The sequence below is a fragment of the Trachypithecus francoisi genome, unplaced genomic scaffold, assembly GCF_009764315.1.
Source record: "Trachypithecus francoisi isolate TF-2019V2 unplaced genomic scaffold, Tfra_2.0 Lachesis_group11, whole genome shotgun sequence".
NCBI classification, from domain to species: domain Eukaryota; kingdom Metazoa; phylum Chordata; class Mammalia; order Primates; family Cercopithecidae; genus Trachypithecus; species Trachypithecus francoisi.
This window is the reverse complement of record NW_022681456.1, coordinates 115,728,287-115,741,896: the sequence shown is the minus strand read 5'-3', so window position 1 is coordinate 115,741,896 and position 13,610 is coordinate 115,728,287. Positions and strand designations below refer to the sequence as shown.

Genomic DNA, 13,610 nt, shown 5'->3' with positions numbered 1-13,610 from the left:
GCTTTGCCTTCTGAAAGAATGAATAAAGATTTCCTGAGTGCCTACTATGGAGTGTGTACTATATTAGGGATAAATGAAATCATACAGTCATCCTAGAAGCAGAAATGATTACTCCAGTTTCATTAGTGATGTAGTAGGCAAAGAGAGGAAAATCTAATTCAGGCTAATTATATAGAAAGCTATTTTCATTACTGAAAGTTATGAGTTAGAAAAGACACAGCATAACCAGAACTGTACTAATTTAAATCTTGTTGCATATGACAACTTAGATTTAAATTGTTAAACAGTTAAGAATGACTACAATTCAGTGAGTGGTATTTTTTCAGGGTCTGAAATTCACTAGCTCTCTGAAACCATCATTCCACTCAGGAAATTTTATGAATTTGTTTAGTTAAATCTAAGTTAAGTACAAGTGACTATGGTTTTACTGTTTAAATTTTTTACAAAGCCTGGGCACCTGGGGTTCTGATTATTTCCGTGGTGGATTTAATATCTACCTTTATATGTAGGACTTTACATTGCTTTAGAAGCAATGATCCCAAGTAGATTAACTCTCACTATAACCCCAAGTAGATCGAACATTTGGCACATAGGATATATCTCTAAATCAACAACTCATTTTATTACCCCAAACTGTTTTACTTGTGTCCATCACTCCTCATTCTTATGTTTTATTTTAAACATAATTGAAACACTTTAATATTTCCTTTAATGTTGGAAGATACTAATAAATTTAACTTAAGACAACTGACCCATTGCTATAACTTTTGTAAATACAGTAAAGCAAAGTATTTAAAATTCTGACTCATTAAAATAAAGAATAAGGCTGGGCGCAGTGGCTCATGCGTGTAATCTCAGCACTTTGGGAGGCCGAGGTGGGCAGATCATGAGGTCAGGAGTTCGAGACCAGACTGACCAACATGGTGAAACCCCGTCTCTACTAAAAATACAAAAATTAGCCGGGCATAGTGGTACATGCCTGTAATCCAGCTACTCTGAAGGCCGAGGCAGGAGAATCTCTTGAACCTGGGAAGCAGAGGCTGCAGTGAGCCAAGATCATGCCACTGCACTCCAGCCTGGGTGACAGAGCGAGACCCCATCCCCCCCCAAAAAAAGTAATAAATAAGTCTAGTTTCCAAGACACTTTTATCAAGATGGTTATCCCATAATGCTTTAATAAATGATGAAAAACTTGTAACTGCAGCATAGAATAATACCCTACCAGGTCTGATTGCAATGGAAAGATTTAAAGCCCTGTGAAATGAGTAAGCCCCTGCTACTTAGCACTGAAAGGGAATAATCAACAGATTAAAAGCATTGATGTAGCTAATTCTACTAAATCATTAGTTTTGCATTCTACCTACTAGCTTTTTAGTGATGGAACTTTAACTGTTACCAAAAGTGTAGTCAACTGGTATTATAGAAGGAAAACACAAGTGACCTAATCCAGAAGAATCATGCCAACCATAAAAGTCAGCAGACTATTCATCACCATGGCAATAACTCTCAAAGCAGACACGGAAGCCAATTCATAGATTCCATTTTCAAACCAGGGGGTTTCTTGGGGGTGTATGTGTGTGTATATAATTTATCCAGTGTCCTGTGCCAAGCTAATAACAATCCAAGATGAAGCTTAAAGAAACTATAGCAGTGGCCCTTTTAATAAGACGGGGTCCTGGCTCATGGAAAGGTAATCTGTTCCTCACTACAAAGAACCTTAGAGAATGTTACACAAACACAACAACAATAATCAGGAATGCTCTCCTGGGTGCTGAGTCATTAATTGAATTTGAAGAGTCAGGCATTACTCCTAATACCACCATATTTATGTGAGGATAGCATGTATCTTTTACATGAAAATACAAGTCCTGAAATAATAGATTTTACTATTTACATTTCAGTGAAATATTTATGCTTTGTGACTTACTTGAACACAAAATAACACTCCATTTCTGAGACTTTCAATAAGTTTAAACTGAAAATGTTGGTTGCAGAGATGCTATTTCTAGAAATATTTAAAGCACAATATATGTTAATATCAAACTTTGGTAGCAAAATATTCAAGCCAATAAAAATGGGCTAAAGGACACTATGAAAACGAAAAGACAAGCCACAGACTAGCAGAAAATATTTGTAAATCCATCTTTTTAAAAAACATTTCTTGTAAGGCACTGTGCTGGCAGCAAATTCCCAGTTCTTTTGTCTGAGAAAGTCTTCACTCCACCTTCACTTTTGAAGGATAATTTTACTGGATACTGAATTCTAAGTGATTTTTGTTTCTGTTTTCCAATAGTTTAAATATTTTATTCAACTCTCTTCTTGCTTACATGTTTTTTGAAGAGATGTCCAACGTAATTCTTACCCTTAATCCCCTAAAGGTAAGGTGAAGTTACCCCTCAACCTTTCAAAAATCTTCCCTTTGGTTTTGAATTTCTGCAATTTAAATAAGATATGCCTGTCTGTAGATTTTTTGGTGTTTATCCTGAGCTTGTTGTCTGTCATTAATTTTGAGCTTCCAAGATTTGTGGTTTGATGTCTGTCGTTAATTTTGGAAAATTCTCAGTCATTATTATTTCAAATATTTCTTTTGATCCTTTCTCTCTTTCTTCTCCTCATGGTATTTCCATTCTGCATATGTTACACCTTCTGTAATTGTCTCATAGTTCTTAAATATTCTGTTTCAGTTTTTTCACTTTTCTTATGCCTTCAGTTAGGAAAGTTTCTATTGCCCTACCTCCAAGCTCACCGATTCTTTCATTAGCCCTCTCCAATCTACTGATGGCATCAAAGGAATCAAAGGCATTCTGCATTTCTGTTAGTTTTGAATTTCTTTAGTTGTGTCCCACAAACTTTGATATATTCTGTTTTCATTTTCATTTAGTCAATGTATTTTTTATCTCCCTTGAAACTTCCTCTTTATCCTATGGATTATTTAGAAGCGTGTTGCGTATCTTCTCAATGTTGGAGATTTACTCATCTTTCTGTTATTGATTGCTAGTTTGACTCCACTGTGTTCACAGAATGCATGTATGATTTCAATCTGTCTAAATATGTTGAGGTACTTTTCATAAGCAGGAATATGGTTTATTTTGATATGTACAGTGCCTTCATTAATGTTTACATAGGTATGATTAACTCTCAAGGTCTGTACCTCCCCACAACCTCTTGAATAGTATTTCCAGATTAATCCTGTTTAAATACATTTTGATTTAACTATTCACAATACACTTCTAGGGATCAAGAACCTAAAATGGCTCCGTACTGGCTATCACAACACTGTAAATTCACCTGTGTAGCTTCTGAAGTCCACCATCACCTGGAACCCTCTCCATTGTATCAACTCCCATCTCCCATCTCTATGACTTTGGGGGCATCTCAACTTTTCCTTAGTTTTGATAACTATATTGATAATTACAGTTATTTGATAAACACTTTTGTAGTACACACATACACACACACACACACACACACACAGTCATTTACCCATTCAGCTAACTTATGAAATAGGTAGGATAATCATGATTTTACAACAGAGGAAATAAAAGCTCAGAGCTTGGTACTTGCCCAAGACCACCTAAGTGGCAGAGCCAGGTTTTAAATTCAGATCTTGATCACTCTAAAACTTCTGTTGTCCATCACTGGAAGACGAATAAAAGCATGACTTTTCCTTTAGCACTTGATTCCATCCAGTTTAATTTAACCAATATTTGGAAGTATAAACTGTAAGCATGGAGCTAGGTACTTGAAGACAATCTGAAAAATAAAGATTCCACAAGATACACTAGAACTAGACTATAATTGTCTGCAGGCAGCTTAAAAACTATGGGACTTTAAGATGGATAATTCTAGTTTGTGAATAAAATTATAAACTCTTTGAGGGCAGGGGCCTTTTCTTTACCCTAGCATATGACTATTCAATCTTCTCTGTATTTGCTTCCTGTTTTCCTTTTAAGAGAATTACGAACCTATTAGGACCACTATACATTGTTATCAGTATTGACTAGTTTCTGACCGCTGCTCATTAATACTTCCTTTCTTTTTGGTTCCTTAAGAGAGTCTCCCATAATAACTATGTCCTCAAATTATAACATACCCCTTCTTTTCCTTCACTCCCCTCAGAAAATAACTGCATCTCCCACACAACTAAAAAAAGAGATACCAATGGCATGCCCTCCTTTACATTTAAATAAGAACATCTACAATAGCACACAAGGTCTATTAGATGTTAAATACTGCTTTAAAAATAGATTCATAGGCCGGGCGCGGTGGCTCAAGCCTGTAATCCCAGCACTTTGGGAGGCTGAGACGGGCGGATCACGAGGTCAGGAGATCGAGACCATCCTGGCTAACACGGTGAAACCCCGTCTCTACTAAAAAATACAAAAAATTAGCCGGACGAGGTGGCGGGCGCCTGTAGTCCCAGCTACTCCGGAGGCTGAGGCAGGAGAATGGCGTAAACCCGGGAGGCGGAGCTTGCAGTGAGCTGAGATCTGGCCACTGCACTCCAGCCTGGGCGACAGAGCGAGACTCCGTCTCAAAAAAAAAAATAAAAATAAAAAAAAATTCACAAATGACATTTAAAATATTCCATTTACTTATTTCAGAAATGCACCTTGTGCAAAAAGTTCAGTCAAAAATATATATCATAGTACCTTAAATGCATGTCTTTATGTGACATAGAAATTCATCTTTTTTAGATAGAATAATTAAAATGTCGTGGGCAACTGCTATCCAGGTTTTTAGCTAGCTTAACCAAATCCTCTAAACAGAATTCCTGTAGCCTTCGAAATGTTTATTCTTTTTTCAAAGTATTTTGAAGACAAATTCGGAATATAAAACTTTAATAAGACTTCCACCATTAAAAATGTTTGACTTTTTTTTTTTTTTTTTTTTTTTTTGAGACAGAGTCTCTCTGTTGCCCAGGCTGAAGTGCAATGGCATGATCTCGGCTCACTGCAACCTCAGCTTCCCATGTTCGAGCTACTCTCCTGCCTCAGCTTCCCGAGTAGCTGGGATTACAGGCGCCTGCCACCATGCCCAGCTAATTTTTGTACTTTCAGTAGAGACAAGGTTTCACTATGTTGGCCAGGCTGGTCTCAAAATCCCAACCTCACCCACCTTGGCCTCCCAAAGTGCTAGAAATACAGGCATGAGCCACTGCACTTGGCCTTAATTGACTTTTAATTGTTTTTTTTTACATCATGTGACTGACTTCATGTTAAAGATTCTAAGAGGTAAAGTATTTTCTGAATAGAGAAGATTTTTTTCTAGTATTCTTGCACAAACATTTCATTTTGTCTTCATGTAAGGGTCAATAATTTCAATCATCCCCCAAACTGGCAGCAAGAAGCTATTCAATGTGCTGCTAGCTAACCCCTACAGCTTGTGCAGTCATAGTCTGAATGAAAAACAGAAGATAAAGTGTGTGTGTGCATGTGTGTGTGTGTAGGCGAAAGGAAGCTGGAGGGTTAATCACTATATATATCTCTTCCTTAAAATTTGATTTCAGGATGGAATTTTTTCATTTTATCCATAAAAAGGAAACAAACTAAAAAGGTAGATTTTTTTTCTTTCAAATTGGCTACTACTTAAATAACTGCCTACTCCTGAGAGTAGGTAAGTCTAAAGTTAAATTATGCATTTCATAAAACTCTAACCCTATTCCCAGTAACGCAGCTCATTAGTGACCAATTAACCCATTTTCATAATCCTATAGTAATCTCAGCCAGAAATGTTGACACATCTCTAAGGCTGGCTGGATAGTCTCATCTTAAGGAAGATGAATGGTGTATCAAAGAAACTATGACTACACACAATTTGTCAAGGTGATCTACTGTATCGAGACCTTCATCAACAACGCATTCCATTTTGAGCCCTTAGTACAAAACTCCCTTTAGGTTCTCCCACATAATCATGGTGATAATGACAACAACAATGAGGAGAAGATACCCGCAGTAACAATAATTACATTATTCTGTGAACTTCTTTGTGCTCCACAATGTACTAGGCATTTTATATATACTATCTCATTTAAACCTAACAATCCCAACACTATACCCTCTTTACAACTATAAAACTTAAGGCTTAGAGAGCATGCATGCCCAAAACTAAACAGTGAAGACTATGAAACCCGGTCTTTTTGCTACATCCTACACTCACTATCTACATAAAAAAGCAACTGGTAAATGTTCCTTAAAACTATTTTTCTTTAAATAGTCAATTATTTTTTGGAGAAGTCAAATAAATGACTTACTGTTTACTAAGAAACATTTCTTAAAGATAAAAAAGAATATGATTTGCAATAAAGAGAACACAAAAGTACTTGCCAGATTACTCATAGTTTGGAGGTTACAGTGGCCACAGGAGAATGAAACTCTTGGGCTAGCTCTGAAGATTAAAGGCCATGTTGTTAATCATTGTTAAGGCCTTGAATACAGTCACCTCAGTCATTATGCAAGGAACAGAATAAGTAAGCTATGAGAGGAAAATATAACATTTTCTTCTAGACTAAGACACAGAAATAGCAGCTGCAACATTAGACAAAAATGACCACCTAGGTAGTCATGACCACCAGACTAGAATCGAACAATACCTAAATAATGGAGTACATGGAGATGATTTTACTAGCAGCTGACCAGCATTCCTCTCCCAAAACAGATACTGGAAAGAAATATAGTATATTCGTCCATTTTCACACTGCTATAAAGATACTATACAAGATTGGGTAATTTATAAAGGAAAGAGGTTAAAGTGACTCCCAGTTCCACAGGCTTAACAGGAAGCATGGCTAGGAGGCCTCAGGAAACTTAGAATCACGGTGGAAGGTGAAGGGAAGGTAAGCCCGTCCAACAGGCGAGAGGGGAGTGTGTGTGAAGGAGGAACTGTTCAACACAATAAAACCATCAGATCTCATGAGAACTCACTCTCTATCAAGAGAACAGCATGGGGAAAACCATTCCCATGATCCATTCACCTCCCACTAGGTCCCTGCCTCAACACAGAGGGATTCTGGGGATTACAATTTGAGATGAGATTTGGGTGGGGACACAAAGCAAAACCATTATCCTATAGTAATTACGTTCATTCAGTAGTATCCTGGCACCTTTAAAAAACCTAGGTATATCTTTTGTGAGATGAAGAAAAAATAAAAGGACATGCGAAAAAACCTCAGCCCAGAGATAAGAGGACCACGTGTTCTTGGTGGATGAAAGAGTAACAACAACAGAAATAAAGGCAGGTAAAAAGAAAACCAAACAAACAGAAAAACTCATGGAGATAGAAGAAATATCCATTCCATTTTACTAAGCATCATACCACATATATCAAGGCATCCACATGAATGATTAAAATTCTAGAGGAGGGACTAGGGTTTTCTCCACAGCAAGAAAAGTAAAAACATTGAAAATAATATAAGCTGGTTTTTAATGGAAAATTCATTTTTATTTTTATTTTATTGAAAAGGGGTCTCACTCTGTCACCCAGGCTGGAGTACAGTGATACAATCTCAGCTCACTGCAGCCTTGGCCTCCTGGACTCAAGGGATCCTCCCACCTCAGCCTCCGGAGTAGGTGAGACCCACAGCTAACTTTTGTATTTTTTGTAGAGACAAGGTTTCTCCATGTTGCCCAGGCTGGTCTCAAACTCCTGAGCTCAAGTAATCCTCCCACCTCAGCCTCCCAAATTGCTGGGATTACAAGAGTGAGTCACCATGCCTGGCCAGAAAATTCATTTTTAATTACCTATAGATTAATAATTCCTTCAAAAATTTCCAAGTGATGTGTAATTCTAAAAATGCCAATGCTTTCAAAACCATATAATCAGTTTAGTTTTGTTTTCTTTCCTCCTCAGCTGCTTCCTCCTCTCCCTTTTCTTCTATTTGTTCACCAGTTTATTCAGAAACAACATATAAGATGGCCCTGTCTTACTACTGTTCCAGGGGCACTAGGCTACAATAACATTCAAAAGTTTCATGCTTAAAAAGATTCTCTGCATCTAACTGTTAATTCCCATTTAACTCACTGTGACAGTTCACAATATTAATACTTTTACCTTACATTTTTCATAATAAAATACTGTCATATCCATGATCTCAATTGATTCTTATAACATGTAAGCTGGAAGGTAAGCAGGTCCAACTGCCACATCATTCCCATTTTAAAAATAAGCAAACTGACACAAAGACGTCAAGGAACTAGGGTCACAACACTGAAGGGCATCTGCAGCACAGCCCAGGTGTTGACAGGGAGCTCCGAACACCTAGCCTGGGACCCTCATCACGACTTCACACTAACAGCATTTCATGGATAACTGCAGTATTTCTGAGTATATGCAAATGACAAAGTTTCCAAAGAAACAGCAGACTGATTTAAATATACTAATTTTTCTACAAATGAACTCACCTCAGAAATGAAAATAAGCTCCAATTCTTAACGTTTCTACTTCAGTCCAATGAAGGTTAAATTAAAGGGGTTCTGCATGTAACAAAATGATAAAAGTAAAATATTCATTTTGAAGCACAATATGCAACCCATAGTTGCTTTCGCTTAATAAATATATTTCATTCTCTCCTATACTTTTTTGTTCCCTCTTTTTTATCAAGATTCAAAATTATATAGATGGAAACAATGAAGAGGAAAGAGATCATGAAGGATCAAATATTGTCAAATGGTGCATCCCATGTTAATGCTACTTGACTTAATCCTTACAGTAACCTTGGGAAGTAGTGAAAAAGCTAACATTCTAAGATTAAAACTATGATTTGAATCCATGTCTAATCCCAAATACCTCAAAGCTACTTTATTTTGCATCTTTTTAATATTTTTCTAGCATTTTATAAACTGTAAGTAAAATAGGCACATTTAAGTATTTCTTCTATGTAGTTGGGCACGTGTATTGAGCTCAAAGCCTATAAACATAGTAATCAGGTTATTTAAATTGTAGACCTTTTAAAAGTACATGTTATTAAATGTAACCTATATCTGTGTAACTTACTATTGTAAAATATATGTTGAATATGTATCCATCAATTAAATATTTAAATAATCCATAATTGGGGATATTTTTAAAAACTCAAATAGAAAAAAATGCCAATAATAGGACAAAGATGAAGAATTTGTGGTTTTTTGTGTTTTGTGACAGGGTCTTGCTCTGTTGCCCAGGCTGAAGTACAGTGTCACTATCATAGCTCACTACAGCCTTAACCTCCTGGGCTCAAGCAATCCTTCCACCTTGATCTCCCAAGTAGCTAGGACTACAGGTGTGTACCACCACATCCAGCTAGTTTTTAAATTTTTTTGTAGAGATAAGGTCTCACTATGTTGCTCAGGCTAGTCTCAAACTCCTGAGCTCAAGCAATCCTCCTGCCTCAGCCTGCCAAAGTGCTGGGATTATAATCATGAGCCACCGTGCCCGGCCGAGTTTGTGTTTTAAACCAAAAACTACCCTAGTAGTGGCACTTTAATGAACTATAATAATTAACAATATTAACTTTTTTATAACATGAGTCTAGCAGCAAGGAAAATGGACTTTGGAGTAAGGGAGATCTGCATTTGAATTCCAACGCCGTAAGTTAACACTATGGAAATACTGAAGATGAGAATTCCATTCTTCTGTACAGACGTTAATATAATAAAAAAAAATCACTTGCCTGCAGGCCACACATATTTGACAACCTGAGCAATGTCATAAAGAAAGTGTAAAACCTATATGGCTAGCTAAATAGATGTCACACCCTCTATGTGCTGAACTTCTGCATTTTACTCACAGAAGACGCCCTCAAGCTTGGTTAAGATCTTATTAATAAATCTTTCTTTTTGTTTAGGTTCTAATGTTTCTACTTTTTTTTTTGAGGCGGAGTCTTGCTCTGTCGCCCAGGCTGGAGTGCAGTGGCGCAATCTCGGCTCACTGCAAGCTCCGCCTCCCGGGTTCACGCCATTCTCCTGCCTCAGCCTCCCAAGTAGCTGGGACTACAGGCGCCTGCCACCTCGCCCGGCTAGTTTTTTGTATTTTTAGTAGAGACGGGGTTTCACCATGTTAGCCAGGATGGTCTCGATCTCCTGACCTCGTGATCCGCCCGTCTCGGCCTCCCAAAGTGCTGGGATTACAGGCTTGAGCCACCGCGCCCGGCTGTTTCTACTTTTTTATACAAACTTTATACAAACATTTTTTATACAAACTTTAAAATTAGCAATCAATCCGCAGCAGGTTAGAAGCATTAAATTTGAATTTAGGAAGTTAGAGTTGCTAGATGTGGCAGAAAGAAAGAATATAAGAAAGAAATTGATATATTATAATAATAAGAGAAAAATAATACAAAAGATGCAAAGAAAAAATGCATAAGGCATCCTGAGAGTATGTGATCTAGAACCAAACAAGCAAGCATATATCAATACCCTCCATGGAGACACTATATTACAGCCCAAATAAACAGTATGCATAATGATGAATTTACATTATGCTTACGAAGGATGGGATGTGCTCAATGCTTATAAGAAAAATTATCCTAAATCATTAAAAAAATAAAATCTTCATATTTAAAGTAACGCACTTTAATTCATGTAGCTAGACAGCTAGGAAACTCACTTGTTTTTGAATTTGAAAAGCACACTATTAGGTAAACCTGATAAATGAGATGTTAGAATAGTTAATAGAACAACTATTGGGGCTCGGGCCTCATACCTAGTACCAGATAGTGTACTAAACACAACAGTGTAGGTTTTTTCTTTCAAAAAGCTCACAGCTCAATAGAAAACACCACCATAAATATCAATAAATTGTAATACTATTTGGTACTGTAACAGAGGTTAAACAAAAGACATATAATGTTTAGTTTTCTCCTTTTATGACATTATCAGCTACTGAAGTTCAAAGCCTAGATGCTTTAGTTCAGAAAGGGTTGCGAAGCATGACTTTAAGAAGGCTGAAACAAACAAAATAGTTTAGAAAAAATATACCAAAGGCAAGACACTGTAACATAGATTAAAAATAAGCATCAGAAGTTCCATCCCTCCTCCTTTCTACAAAGAAAAATAATGACAATAACAACAACTAACATTTACTGAGAGCTTACTGTGTTCCAGGCTCTGCCCTAAGTACCCAACGTATATGAACTCATTTAATCCTCACAATGACCTTATGAGGGAAGATCTATTATTATCCTAAATTAACAGATGATAAAATTGAGGTATGAAGACACTAAATTATTTGCCCAAAGTGACACTGGTAAGTGAAGAACTAAAATGGTAAACAGAAAGTGTGGCTTCAGAGCCCATGATGCTAACTATTACGTACCCAAATATTAAAAACTTAATGATGCCATTGTGTTGTAGAAGGTACAGTTCTCAAAGCATATCCTAGTGACTCTTTTTTAAAAGCTATTATTAAAACTGTTTCAACAGTCCTTCAACACAAATTATTTTCCATTTTTGCTCATTTACCAATATATGTTTATGATTTGGATCTATTTGCTCTATATTCCTCAGGTGCTTTTTGTAAGGACATCAAAAATTTCCATATGACTCCTGCCATTAAAAACTCAGAGACTAAGAAAGAGTAGCATTTTTCCATTTTTTATACAAACTTTAAAATTAGCTAAACAAATAGTAAATGAGGAGAATTCGCTCTTCATAGAAATATTATTTTAATCTTACATACAAACTACCAAAATACATATATTTCCTAGTGTTATTTCTCGTAGACAGTGTTTAATACATAGTAGCTAATATTTTAATCATGAATATCCAACTATTATTCTAATTAATATCACTTTTATTCTAACTAATATTAGAGTCATTTCTCAAATGCCAGCAATATTTCCCATAGGAGTAAATGATCATTTAGAAACACATCCACTCTGAGTGACTAAGAAACCCTTCTGTACATTGCAGCTATTAGTAGGCTTCACATAATTAACAAGATTTTGCCTATAACGCCTATTCACCTAAGTTGTGAATATTAAGGATAAATAATATTGTTAGGAAAATTTTAAGATGGGCTTCTGTCACTTAAATACCCAAAGTTAACTTACATTTTCAATATGTTTGGTGCTTGAAGGATTAATCTATACTAAAAATATCAAAATAATTCATTGAACTTACTGAAGGTCCTTCTATAAGGACATTCTTAGCCCTGAAGATAAAATATTAACAAAGAACAACTTCCCTCTAACTCACTTTATCCCCTGGGCCATTCTGCATTTACCTTAAAGCACTTATGTTGTATTTAATATCAGTCATTTGTTTGCATATTTGTCGCATAGTTGGAATATAAACTACAAAAGGACACAGGCCAACTTGCTTTTTTTTGTAATACCAGCACCTACAAAGTCCTGGCAGTAGCAGGTGCTTAATAAATGTTTGTTGAATCCACATACAAGCATATACCTTCATTCCAAGGACTTCAGATTAAATCATTAAGCATGCCACAGTTAAACAGTCCATGGTGGAGCTAAATCTACCAACGCTGAGACTCGACTCTCGAGAGACTTTCATTTGGTCTTATTCTGACCCCTTTGCCCACAGAGGCATGTCTATGCAGATTGCTCTAATATAGCACAGACTACATTCCTGGATTACTCTTCTAAGCCTAGATCCTTTAATCTATAATAATAGCTACCACTCACTGATAGCACTCTATGTGCCAGGTACAACATCAAACACATCATATACCTTAGTTCATGTGATCTTTACAATAACCTGAGAGTAGTAAGTATTACTCCCATTTTACAGGTGAAGATGCTGAGGCCTTAAAGAGGTTATGAAAAGTGTTTAAAGTCCCAAGGTCATGGAGCAGAGGCAAGATTTGAGCCACATTTGTCAGACAGTACGGTCCACATTCTCGATCACTGACATTCCTAAACAGAAGGTATGATGATTAATTTTGGGTGCCAACTGCATTAAATTAAGGAATACCTAGATAGCTGGTGAAACATTACTTCTGTGTGTATCTGTGATGGTGTTTCCGGAAGAGATTAGTGTGTGAGTTGGTGGACTGGTGAGAAGGATCTGCTGCCCTGAATGTGGATGGGCACCCATCCAATCGACTGGGGGACCAGATGGAACAAAAAGGTGGAGGAAGGGTGAATTTCTTCCTACTCTTCCATAGTCAGGACACCCTTCTTCTTCTGACCTCGGATGTTAGAACTCCAGGGTCTCTGGCTTTTGGACCCTGAGACTCATACCTGCAGCTCCTCGGGCTCTTAGGCCCTCAGCTTCCCTGGTTCACAATCGACTAACCTGGTTCTCCAGCTTGCAGATGGCCTATCGTGGGACTTACTGGCCTCTACAATTGTGTTAGTCAATTCCCCTAATAAACCCCTTATAATCCATCCATCCATCCATCCATCCATCCATCCATAAATACATATCCTATTGTTTCTGTCTCTGGAGAACTCTGACTAGTACAGAAGGCTACTAGTAAACAAAGCTTTTCAAAGAAGCCTCTAAAGGTCCCTTGAGAGTCACGTTAGATAGTTTTTAATGAGCTTTTAAAAAGCAATGTTTGTTGCCTTGTGGGAGTCTACCATTTTCAACTCTTACATTCTCTGACACACAGGGACTCAGGAATACAGAGAATACTAACCAAAAGAAGCTACTCCGAGGTGATGGCAAAGT

At 36.9% G+C, this 13,610-nt stretch overlaps 1 protein-coding gene across 2 annotated transcripts in view; it reads right to left on the bottom strand.

The window, feature by feature from the left end:
- The window catches only part of EPS8 (epidermal growth factor receptor pathway substrate 8), a 171,164-nt gene that overhangs the window by 110,677 nt on the left and 46,877 nt on the right, over positions 1-13,610 (bottom strand). The window lies entirely within an intron of this gene.